The following is a 13,556-nucleotide window of genomic DNA, read 5'->3' as shown; positions in this document are numbered from 1 at the left end:
ATGTTACTAGGATCCTTCTCTTTCCTGTTCCTCTAATGTTTAACCTGGCACCAGTCCATTAGTCAAAAAAATGTGGTATAGACTTCTCCTTCATTTACCACAATTACGCTCAATTTGTAATATTTCCTGATACCTTTTTGTGTTCAAGACATATTTTCCTGTGACCCTAACTAATGTTCCCAGCCCTCTTTCTAGCATCTCTACCATTCAGTACAATAATGAGGAAGGGCCCATCTGACAATATGTGAATGTCCTCAGATGTCAGAGAAGTTCTCGTCATAGCCAATCAAAAAGAAATAATGATGTCATAAAAACAAAATAAGCACAATAGAAGTTATTTCAGTTAGCTTGTATGTCACTGTGATAAAAATACCTGACAAGAAAAACATATAAAAGAGAAAGTTTATTTTGGTTCATGGTTTCAGAATTGTCAGTCCATGATCAGCTGACTCCACAGCTCTGGGCCCAAGGTGAAGCAACATGGTAGAAAAGCCTGGAAGAAGGAAACAGCTCAGGAGATGGCATGTAGGAAGCGGAGAGAGCTGGGACAAAATATAAAAACCGAAGTCACAGCCCCAGTGACCTATTTCCTTTAGCCACAGCTTACTTGTTTATGGTTACTGCCCAGTTAATCCATATCAGTTTTTCATATACACCTTTCAATTTAATTCTTTTACCTCTGAAAATTCTTACATTGTTTCACACATGAGCTTTTGGGGGATACTTCATATCTAAACCACAACAAAAACTAAGTTTCAGATTGGGATGTTCTCCATCAATAAAATTTCTAGGTTGACAGGCTTGAGTACTACACAGAGTTTACCACTTATCTCTGGGAATCAGGTATATGCTTGTGTATCAGCAATGGTGGGAGAATAAAGCAAAACCAAATATGCAAACTGTAACTCAGTAGCAAGTCCTTTTATATATGCTTTCTATATAATTTATTTTGAAGCATCAAATCATCACCTTAAATGAGCATGCATGTGCACTGGGAACATTGTGAGTTCTTAGTAAAATACCATGTGCATATCTTCAAATTCCATCTCCAGAAATATCAGTATCTTGTTTGAATTGCTTTAGTGAGTCATGTTATTTTATATTCCTTTCCTTTGCTTTTAGAGAAATAACCAGGAAGATCTTGGCTAAGCTATAACTTGAAAAGTTATAAGGAGCAAATATGCAAGATACCAGAGAACACTTTACCTGAAATGAGACTAATTTGGTACAGCTGTGGCTCCTTAATATGGAGGGTGTCACATGTCACCAGCTATTCAGTGGAGATCATCAATCAGGGTTTATTTTGAAGGACAATTTTTATCCCCTGACTTGTTAATCTCTTCATGCCTTCCTCTCCTAAAGCATGATGATGCTCCATTACTATGTTCCTACCTATATATTTCTCTGCATGTAAAATGTTTCCCAAAGAAAAGAGCCAAGCACTGATTCTGTCATCATGACATTCTTACTAATAGCATAACCAGTAGTGGGAACCTGTGGCTCAGTGGTGAGAAAGAATGAAGACAAGGTTGTACAAGGTTGTAGGTGTACAAATCAAGGACAGCACTTGGAACTGTGTGTTATGGGCCTGAGACCCTCAGCAGGGTGGCTGAAGCGCCTACCAGGGACATTAATACAGCCAGACTTTGTGTGGAGCCTGGGTGGCCCAGGCCCGACTTCAGCAGGTCTCCTTTTGCAGTCAGACCTGGACCATGCATACTCTTGGCCTTGGGCAGGCCACATCATCTTGTTTAGATGGTTTCTGTTGATAAATTGATTTCTTCACTAATGTTCCATTGTACAGGGAGAATTTGAAGATTAATTAATTAATGTACATAAAGTGCTCCAATTAAGGTAATTGCCATTAGCTGCAGATAGTCTCATTAGTCCCTATTTGGGAATAATCCAAAGTCATTTCTTTCTCAAGAGAGTTCTCATAATTGCTCCAACATTCTCCAGGAAGTCCTGTGACACAGAAGCCATTTCCAAAATCATTAATTTATTTTTTTCTGAAAGTTCAACACGAGACATTAAGATGTGCATAGTCCATCTGGGTCAAGTTTTCAATGAACTAGCACAATGCTAGAACCGAGGGTGTTTGGAGATTTCCTATCTGCCTCCACGTTCCTACGTAGGAGAGAACAAGAATTAATCAGAAACACATACTCCACATCAGCAGTGCCAGGAATTAAACTACTCATAGGTTTTAAAACCAGAGGCCAAGCCCTGCCCTCAATCCTGTCCAATTCCCCTTTCAAACATGAAGAAATCCTCACTCAAAAGAGGGTCATTTACAGTTACACCTTCCCTTAAATCCTTTTCATATTATAATGCAGAACTGAAGCTTAGATAAGGAATGAAGTTTCTATTTAAATGTATACAGTGATTTACTATTTTCACTTGCTTTACTATATTTAATTTTTAAAATTTCCGTCAAGTTTTAAAACCGCCATTGCATGCTTACAGTAGTGTAGTAGAGTTTAGTAGGATGGTTAGGAGTGTGGGTCTGTATATCCACGAAATGGAGTATTGCTAAGCCAGAAAAAACAAACAAAACAACAAATGAGTTCCAGAACGAGCTCCAACATGGACGAGGCTTCACCAGGTGAAGTAAGCCAGGCATACAAGGCCACATACTCTATGATTCCACTTAAATGAAACATCTAAATAAAATCGATATATGCAGCATGGCTTAGAGGTCACCATGAGCTGGAGGGAAAGGTGACTTGTTGGTTAATAAGCATGAAGTTTCTGTTTGGTGATGGGTTGTTTTAGACAGAGTAGAAAGAGTTGCTCAAAATTGTGGTTGTAGTTAGTATCAATAAATTGTGCATACGAAATGGTAAAAATGATAAGATTTGGGCCTTATGTATTCTACCAAAGTCATAAAAGACAGCAGCAATAAATGAGTTGGTCTCTGAGGAAAGTAGGATCACCTGTGCTGATATTCTACCACTTTCTGCCTGTGTGGCATCTGTCACCTCATTACCATGGTGTCTCCGTGTCTAAAATGTGATGTTCTCATTGAGAAGCTGAGGAGCCAAGACATGATTTTCCTAAGTTCAGACGATAAAATCCTAAGGTGACTGAACACCATCTCAGGTTTCTTAAGCATTCAAAGCCTGCACATTCCCCCTACTTTTTCTACCGCATTGTTAAAAATTAAATCAAGAATCTTTTCTATATTGCGTGAACTGATTATGCAATTGTTCTTTTTTTCAAACATTCACAATTAACTTTCAGTTAGCATTTTTGTTGAAATAAAACTTAATCCCACAGAGACAGACTTATAGAAATAGATGAGAAAGAGCGTCTCGGGGCACAAGAGTTCAGTTGGCTGATGTTTAACAGTAGTTCTGTGTAGGCACAGGCAGGTAGTTATCACTTAATTTTCTAAATTCTAATTTTCTCTTCTACAAAATATGTAAAACTAAAGTTCCAATGATCTTCTCACTCTAATCCAGTTAAAATTTTCTGGTTTTTAATTCACACAATATTTTCTTCTGTGAGTGTGTGTAGTATAGTAATGCTTTTAATTACTAAAGGAGGCTTACAAGTTTGGTCTAATTTTTAGCCAAAAAGAAGAATGAGAAACAGAAATGGAAGGAAGTTTGTCTTGTATTATGGCAATCATAAGTGGTGGAGTTATGACCCAATCCAGGAAGTCTCATCATAAGGACCATGACACATATTATCAAACTGTCTCATTGTAGAAAGTTTGGAAACATAGAAAGATGGAGATCGGGAGACAGATGGGAATCCAAGTGAATTTGACCCATCAGTCTCATGATGATATGAGAAAGACAGAAATTATGGCATAAGTCAGCCAAGAATTTAAACCCTGAACTATAACCTGTCTGACCTTGCACAATTCACTTTTGAAGTTTCAATTTCAAAATTTTATATATACATACGTACATATGCACATATACAATTACATATATATATATATATAATATATGTGTCTGTGTCTGTGTCTTTTGTATTTGCTTTTATAAAGACAATGCAGTCAGCACCTACCACACAGAAAGTGCTTAATAAGTGGCTGCTAAATTAATTGCATGAATCCACTCATTTACTTTGGTTATGCTCCTACTTTTGTAAATTTTAGTTATGCTATCAAGTTTGATTGGATTTTCATTTTTTTCATTTCTTGTTGGTGTTGCATTGATTTCTTTTCTGATATAAGAGGATTAAACTCAAATGGAGTTCTATGCTCATTTCAAACCTGCATTTATACAGGTCAGACTGTTGGTGTTTAAGAGGGAGAAGAAAGGTCTTCATAACTCTGAATGTGCTGTCACCAGGAGAAACTCTAGTCCAAATATAATGGAAGAAAATGAGGTAGTGCCCCAGCAATGAGAGCATTTTTATTCACTCTGGGAATTCTATAAACATGATCTATGACTTTTCAATGCAAGACATCCCCAAAACAAATGCTAATTTATGACTCTTTTATTATTTATTGGATTTTTTTCTTTGACTTTATTTGATCTTTGCACTTTGTTCTACTCATTATAGGAACTGAAATCCTCTGTGTTTTCCTTCTGAGTAAACATCATAAATAAGTCAGAACATCTCAATGCCAGTGGGGCAGACTGGGGACAATTAACTTGCTATCGCCTTTCATTTGGTTTGTTTGTCAGGTCACATAAGGTGGGTTGTCCTGTTGGGGGGACAGTTAGCTTTTGAATTGCTAAGATTTTAAACAAGTCATAATAGATTTATTTTTCATTTACACAGTGGATATAAGCCTTACAAACAAAAAGAAAAACAAAATAGGTCACACAAGAGAGGTACAAGAAAACATAATATTGAATTAATTGAATAACTATACACAAGAATCAAAACTGATGGGAATTAAATCCATTTAAATCAGATAGACAGTTTTAAAAGTCAAGTCAAAAATGAAAATGCTCCATAGAAGACACTGTATATTTGATACTACGATGCCCTTTCTCTCTCTCTCTCTCTCTCTCTCTCTCTCTCTCTCTCTCTCTCTCTCTCTCCCTCCCTCCCTCCCTCCCTCCCTCCCTCTTTCTTTCTTTCTTTCTTTCTTTCTTTCTTTCTTTCTTTCTTTCTTTCTTTCTTTCTTTCTTTCTTTCTTTCTTTCTTTCTTTCTTTCTTTCTTTTTTTCTTTTCTCCAGGGATTGAACTCAGGGCACTCAACCACTGAGCCACATCCTCAGCCCTATTTTGTATTTTATTTAGAGACAGGGTCTCACTGAGTTGCTAAGCACCTCTGCATTGCTGAGGCTGCCTTTGAACTTGCAATCTTCCTTCCTCAGCCTCCTGAGATACTGGGATTACAGGTATGCACCACTGTGCCCAGGTTGATAATACATTTTCTTATATATCAAATAAGCATTCACTCATTCAGTTAAATATTTTTAGAAGATGAATGAATCTATGACAAGCGATGTGTTAGCATCAGGAATTGAGAATAACAGAACACAAGACCTGTCCGTGAGGATACTGCTCAAGATGATGACAACAGCAGCTTTGGATGGATCAGTGTAAGATAGATGCAAATGTCAATTTCTTAATTCTATAAAGTAAGAAGTAGAAGAAAGTGTACCTCATCATGAGAATTAGTAAAATTTTACTAGGGTAAAAGTCATTGCAGTTGATGTCAAAGGACAAAGTTCCATGCATCATAGAGACAGACAAGCTCTGATTCCTTCCTATCTCCTGTTGGAGCATCACTGGTTTTGTGAACTAGTGCCAGGGCTGTGAACTGTGTTATTTACCTAGATGGCAGATGTTGGAGATCATAATTGCGATGTATGAGAAACATGCCAAATTATCCAGAGAAGCCATATCTATTGAAGAAATATGTACATGACAGGACTTTAAAATAAGACAAAAGATCAATCTTGCTATATTTAGAGGCTAAGATCAAAGGAGTTTGGTTATAAACATAGCTGAAATCTCCAAAGCTCCTGCTCATTACTTTTCTGACCATGATATTACAGGGTAGGAATTCCTTATTCAAAAAATACTTGGGGCATACCACAGCATAGAAATGCAAAACATGTCAAGGAATTTCCCGTAATGTGCTTGGCACTGTGGTAGGCATGAGCACACACTGCCATTATGTGCAAACAAGTGACAAACATATGTGCAAACATATTCCCTGCTGCCATGCCCCTTCTCCAGAAGAGAGACTCCTCAAACTACTTGCAACCTTTGACCTTCAAAGTGTTCTTCTGCAAGAATGACTTTCAAATAGCCTTCCTTACTTCTTATTGTGAAACATGACAGGAAAAAGAAGTAAAAGAAAGTTGATAGAAGTTGAAAAAGTTGGAATTTGAACACTATGGTTCTTGCTCTAGGATATTTTACCATCTGTCATAAAAGGGCAGGTATTCAGTTAAAACAAATATTTACCAAGTGCCTAATAATTGCTGTATATAGGGATGGTTACAAGTTGACGCAGGTAGGGGTCTTTGTCCTTTGAAAGATTATTGCAATGATGATGCAGGAGTCAAGTCCCCTCCAAAAAACAAAAATAAAGTTTAGAGTTCAAGACTCAGACATAGTGAGACAGATAACACAGGTCATTCCAAGGTCCAGAATGAATGAGAACTGTGTTTTAATTGCAAAACCTGAGGATGAAATGTTGGGACTCAGTCCAGAATCATATTTATAAGTATGATTTCTGTATTTCTGTCTCATTTAAATATTCTTGAGTGCAGGGATATCTTTGGGTATGCACATAGGGGGCTGTTTGTTTAATCATATTTATTTTGTCACTCAGTGATATAAGCAATTATTCCTAAAGCATCAACTATAAGTCCAGGTGGGTTCAATTTGTGTTGGCACACTGGCAAATAGGGTGGACAGTAATGTTGGAAGTATTGACATCTTTGGGGATACACGTGTGAAAAGGGGTACTGGGAAGATGAATAGGATTGTCAATATCTTAAGGAATGCATTTTAGGTGATTGTCACCTCATCTGGCACTGGGAAGCTACCTTACGTCTCCTTACCTCTCCCCAAATAATGATATGTCCTAAAGGGAAACTTTACATAGATCATTTTAGCTTTGTAGAGAAAGGGCTTCCAGTACTTCATTAGTTTCAAACTACGCACGTTTTGCTACATTTCCAGTCTCATATTTTGCTCCTTAATTACCACTATTTAAATGGCCTTTCAAGATCAGCTGTAAATTAAAATTGATCCACTGTCAGCAATCTCCGACAGTTGGCAACAGACTATTGATACAGATGAAATTCCAGTTGCTTAGTGTCTTTCTGAGAAGACAAAAATGTAATGAAATGAGCCGACTCTGCAGCTTGGCACAAAAGACACAATGTGATTTTCTCCAGTGGGAGAACTTAAGTATAAATAACCAGCCATGTTTGGAAAATGCAAATAAATGTGTATGGATAAAGAAGCAGAGCTTTTATTTTTATGCCCTTCATGAATGTCTGTGCAATCATTTTCTTTTATCTAAAACACAATATTCCTTTTGAAATAAAGCTTGGGAGTATGTTGATACGAATATATAGTTTGGAAAAGAAATCTTGCTTTGTCTCGTACTGGTTGTGTGAAATCTTTCTTTGTCTTTTAACAGTTGTGTGATTTACAGCAACAAACAAATATGTCACTCCATGGTTGACTACTCTAAAAAATGCAATCTATTAAATACACTGTAGTTGTGATAATTATATGAGAAGATTCAGGAAACGGCAACGGGGTGTCTAATATAGTGTCTGGCACAAGGAAAAGAATATCATGGGAGATGAAGACATAATACAAGCAACGTGTGGTTGAAAGCCTGGGTTATTTCTAGGCAGCTGAAACTCGGTGCATTCATTCTGGAATGTTCCTTTCACTTAGATTTGGCTGATAGCAGAGTTGGGCTGGCTAACTATGGCCAGAGATGCTTTGTGGCCTTTCACACCTACAGTCTCTAGTACACACACACACACACACACACAAATACAACTTGAAGGGCTGGAGGATTTACAAGTCAGCACTCTACATACATGCCCAGTGATCCAGTGATCCCATAATCTCCTCACAGAGCTTCCCAGGACTTGCAGAAGACAGGGCGGAAACCCACGTTGCCTTCCTGGAGAGTGGAATGCCAAAGACTCATGTGTTTTCTAAGAGCCGCATAAAATTTAGTTCTCAACTGCAAAGTTTCAGTCACTGGGGAAAAAATAGAAAATTGTTACTTCAGAGTCTTTGCATGTGCACAGAACATGATTCTCCTCTTTGGGGATGACTAGATTTTCAAGAGTTCATATTCCTGACCAAGTATCACCTCTCTGAATTGCCTTAGCTCATCACACCCTCCTAAAATGACCCACACTCTGTCCTGAGGCCCCTGCTGCACAGTGCCGTCTTTCATTCTCTTCTACAGTGTCACTGAGCACACATATTAAGAATTTACTAGACTGCTGATGATCTCCTTTCTATTTTTATTAGTGTGTATGATCTATGGATGTAGAGTCTTCTCTTTCTCAAAGCTAAATCCCAGCACACAGAATGTTATCTGGTAACTAAGTGGTCTTTGATAAACACTGCCTACCAAATCCATAGGGATCTGGGACTGAGGGGTCATGAGTACTCCTGGTCAGCTGGGACCTTCTCCCTTCAGAATCAGTTCCTCTTGAGTACCGCCATCCGTTTTCAGATAATTTTCCTTGGGCTGGACTAGTCCTAAAATGATTGAAGGAATAGATTCATGTGTCATCTCAACGTTGGGTAAGTAGGTACTATTTCTGTTGGGCAGTGTCCAAGTTTGAAGTTCTCATGAATCCGTCTTTTTTTTTTTCTTTTCTCATATGACCAAAGTCAGCAAAACTGTGGGAAGAGATCCAAAGAGATCATCTGGAAAAGGCATGTTATTGCTGAAGGAAGGAGGAGGATAAGGGACACAAATATAATTCAGGTGTTACTGAGATCCTGCGAAAGTCATTAGAGAGGAGAAGCTGAACAGTAGAAGGCAGTAGGAACGGAAAGTCCACAAACCATTAGGAATGAATACGTCGATATTGCTAAGAATGATTTTTAAAATTAAGGAGGTGTTTGCTTCATTTCACTGTTTTACTCTGTTCTGGTAACAGTATACTATCAAGGATGATATGCTACTTTCTGGAAATCAACTAGAAGAAAGTCTCTACAAACTGAAACTATTTGTGATAACACACAGATATTTCAAAACACAATGGCAACATTGTCCAAGGATTAAGATGTAAGGAAGAGAAATCAAATCTGTTTACGCTAAACAAAAAGACAATTTGTTGGAAGAATATTGGGAACTCAAAAACTATTAGACTGGATGATAAGACTTAGAAAACATAGGGAATGACCAAGGATTTCCATGTTAGAGAAACAGAAAACACAGCCAAACACCTTATTATGGGTGCAACTTGGGCCACATCAGTATTGCTGTAGGCATTGCAACAAGTTGGACCTAACAATGATCCTTCTCTTGTTATTACTTTTTTAGGGATGTACGATACAAAGATCAAGCTGTGATCTTGGTTTGGTAGAGGAATGACCTACTCCCTGGCCTTCCACAATGAGAGCATTGATGCAGACATGGAGCCATTTATTGCTTATTCCAAAGATATGCTCAGAAAGAAAGTTTTCCCAAACAATAGAAACTTAAAGGCTAAGAATATCCAACAGAAAAAAAGATCACAGGTATTGGCACGCAGTGAGTGGAGTAGAACAGAGGATAGAGGATACATTGCATATCTTCTGTACCCAAAGTTGATAACAGTCATAACATAGAACAATATTTCAAGCTTTTATCCTGTATTCAACCAGTAACCTGATAATGATTAATCTGAAATGTCAACTTGATCGGATTAAGATATGCCTGTAATTGAGAGTTATGGGTGTGTCAATGAGGGGCGGTGTGTGTCTGGGAATGATTGGCACGTGGAATAGCCAACTGAAATTGAAACACTCCTTAAGCATGGGCAGCACCATACAATAGGATGATGGCTTGGAAGGAATAAAAGTTGGAAGAACAAGGAAGCAACAGCAGATGCTAGCTCCATACTACTTGACAGGTTCTCGATTGCTGCTGCAATCATATGAGGATATTGGACTCTCACTTCTTCACTCTTCCACAGTGGATTCTTCCAATGATTCTCTAGGGAATTTCCAGAAGCCTTCAGTCTTGGACTAGGGTAGAACCATTGATCTCTCTTGTTCTGAGCAGCCTCTTGGACTGCACAGCTACTCTTTCTTCCAGCTCTTCACCCTTCAGATGACCATTGTGGACTATCCAGCTTCTGGTCACATAAACCAACCTAATAAATCCCCCTTTTATAATTATGCTTCCTTTTTGACTCTGTTCCTCTAGGGAACACCAATACCAACCAGAATCTAGAACTACAAACTCTGTTTCATGAAAATATTTAAGTACACTCCTCCACCTCCACTCCTCCACCTCTATTGCCATTGACTTGCATGGATTTATATCTCTAGAAATATCTAATTTTCAGCAATACCTTCCTAATATCCAAATGCCTCTAACATTCACTACGTACAACTTTAGGGTAAAAATGGATGTCTCATTTGTGCTCACACCACAGTCAGGATTCTGGTGGGAAACCACACTTCTCCCATTTAAAACATGTGATCCTGTCTGTGTTACTTGTTGCACTAACTCCCTGGGCACATCTGCACCTGTGATGCTCAATTCCCGGTATATCCTCCTCCATATTGAGATTTAACACATTGTGACTGTTGCCCCTGCTGCTCCCTTGGCTTGGGCACATAGGTAATTGACATTCAGTCTTTAGCTTTTGCCTGAACATCACTGCTTACATGAAAGCTTCTCCCAGCTTCCCCCTAGGAAGACTGAAATCCTTTTCTCCTATTCTCCTCCCCTACCACCTTTTTTGTCTCATAGTATGTTAATAGCTGCCATTACGTAACATCACATTACGGTTTCTTTCAGATTCTGAGGAAGAGCCCTGGCGGTAGCACAAGCCCCTAGATGGCTGTCGAAGGCACAAATAAATGACTAAATTGGAAAGGGCACCGGGAACCTCCTCTTTCCCTGTGTCATCACACTCCTGTTTGTTTTAGATGGACTCAATATCTTGAGGATCAAACTATGTATTGTGTATTCTGTGCAGTCTAAAGACTTTTCTCTTTTCCATACAACCTCTGTTGAACATCAACAAGTACACTTTTTACTATTACCACAGCTGACAGAATGGTAAATAGAAAAAATAAAAAAAAAACCCTGTTGGTGTGAGAGACTCCAAACAATAAGGCAGTCCTCGAAGCCACAATAAACAACTTATATCACTATAGAGATGCACATTAGAAATCTTTTCATATCCACTTTAGCCTCACCTGGTCCCACTGCTGTTCATTAATTTATCAGTAACTGGCTGCTACATGACTGCTAGGTGCTCGGCATTGTTCTTGGTAATGGAGAGTAAAATAATGAAGGAGGGGAGGTGTACTTCCTGCCTACACAGGGATTTGGATCCAGTCTGAAACTCCCAAAATAAATACATAAATAAATTAATTAATTTAAAAAATGATACATAAAAGGGACCCTGATGTAAAGGTAAAGGTTTCTCCTGCATTGTATCTGAATGAAGTATATATATGGCTAATAAAATGATTGATAAGTAGCATTGCTAATAAAATCAGATACAGTAATTCCTTCAGTGTCTCTCTGAAGCTGACAGTGCATGTAGTACAAACTGTCCAAAATGCATCAGCCTATCGAATCTCCATAGCAACCTTTCAGAATGCACTCGCTTAGCATCTATATTTTGTAGAGAGAGAATCTGCGGCACTTGGAGACAAAGGTGAATTAAGGAGTCTAATGACCCACAGAACATTAGAAATGAAACCAAGCACAGAATTCCAAGCTGCTTGATGTGATTTTCTTTTATGAATGAGAAAGCTTAAGTTGAAAAAAATAAAGTGAATGTGCCCATTACCAAACAGCGGGTGTGACAAACAAGGCCACCACACTTCAACTCCCCTGCTTGCCTTGTTGTTCCCTCTTGATGTTGGAGTCTCATCAGCCTTTTAAAGCATTTCTGGTAATTTGATACCATCCATGTACCAGCTTAAGTAAAAAACTTTTGAAATTTTCTTTGTTTTTTATTTTTTTACTGAATTTTTATTGTTGTAAAATATACATAACATACAAACTGCCATTGTAAAAATTACTAATTAAACTTGATCTTTTCTGAGTGTAAAATTTCTGACTAAATTTGATGTAATTAAACCTGATGTTTTCTAAGTGTAAAATTAATAGGCATTAAGTACATCCATGGTGTTCTGAGAACCCCAGTGCTATCCCTTTCCAAAACGTGATCACCCCAAGCAAACACTTTGTATCCTTTAAACAATTACTCTCCATTCTCCATGCTCCACCTCCAGGCACCTTAAATTTTATCTTTGCATATTCTAGATACCTCACATAACTGGAATCATTCAGTATTTGTGTTTTTGTATCAGCCTTATTTCACTTAATACAAAGCTTTCAAGGTTCATCTGTGAGTTGGCATGCATCAGAAGCCTATTCTTTTTTATGGTTGAATAATATTCTATTGTATGTGTATTTCACACTTTCATTATTGAGTAGTTACTACTATTTCACACATTGTTCAGTCATTATAACTACTGCAGTAAACAGAACTCCCTTCCCTTGTGGAGTTTACTTCTAGTGGGGAAAGAGACGTATGTAACCATGTAGAGTCTTAGCCTTGTGTCTTCTCACCATGCATTTCAACATTCCAGGCAGAATAACCAGCCCACAGTGCTCAGAATCAAACTTGCAACACCACTTGTACTAAAACCCCACATCCCTTTATACCTATTCTTTCCCCTGTAGAGTTAGTTCAATTTAACAGCTAGACTATGTCCTTGGCTTCTTGATTTAAACTCTAGTTTTCTTGTCAGTCAGTAACCTCTGCTTGGTTGGTGAGTTCCAATAGATCTTAGACATTTTTCTTGCACAATTGTTTTACTCAGAGAAAGCCTGACTCCCTTCACTTGTGTCCTTTGGAGGGATGTGGGGAACCTGGGAACCCAGTGTGTTGCTGCCTGAGGAAGCCCCCACTTGACCTGCTGAACCCAAACTCAGGAGCAACAGCTGGTCCCACAGTCTCAGCTTCAGACGGTGGTGTCTCCATATTTCCCTGGAAACTGAACCCAAACTCAGGAGCAACAGCTGGTCCCACAGTCTCAGCTTCAGACGGTGGTGTCTCCATATTTCCCTGGATGGTGGCTGCTTTAGGCTCTGCTACAATGACTTCATGGAGGGCATAAAAAATCATGGGCAGTTCAAAACCTTAAATATCTCAAACTAGTTTTAAGTTTTGTGAATTAATTTAGGATTTGCTTTTTTTTTGCTTCAAAATTGCAAAATTATAAACAAGAGTATACATTTATTATAAGAAAACCCAATTATATTAACATAGTAAGGTAAAGAGACCATGAGAGATTTTAAAAACTTTTTACCTTTGTTCAAATTTGAAATAAATACAAATGTAAACATGAAAAAGAGTCATATTATACAAAACATCCTATTGTTCCCTTCGTTGTTT

Source organism: Ictidomys tridecemlineatus, chromosome 9 (assembly GCF_052094955.1).
Source record: "Ictidomys tridecemlineatus isolate mIctTri1 chromosome 9, mIctTri1.hap1, whole genome shotgun sequence".
Taxonomy (NCBI): Eukaryota; Metazoa; Chordata; class Mammalia; order Rodentia; family Sciuridae; genus Ictidomys; species Ictidomys tridecemlineatus.
Note: the sequence above shows the minus strand (reverse complement) of the source record.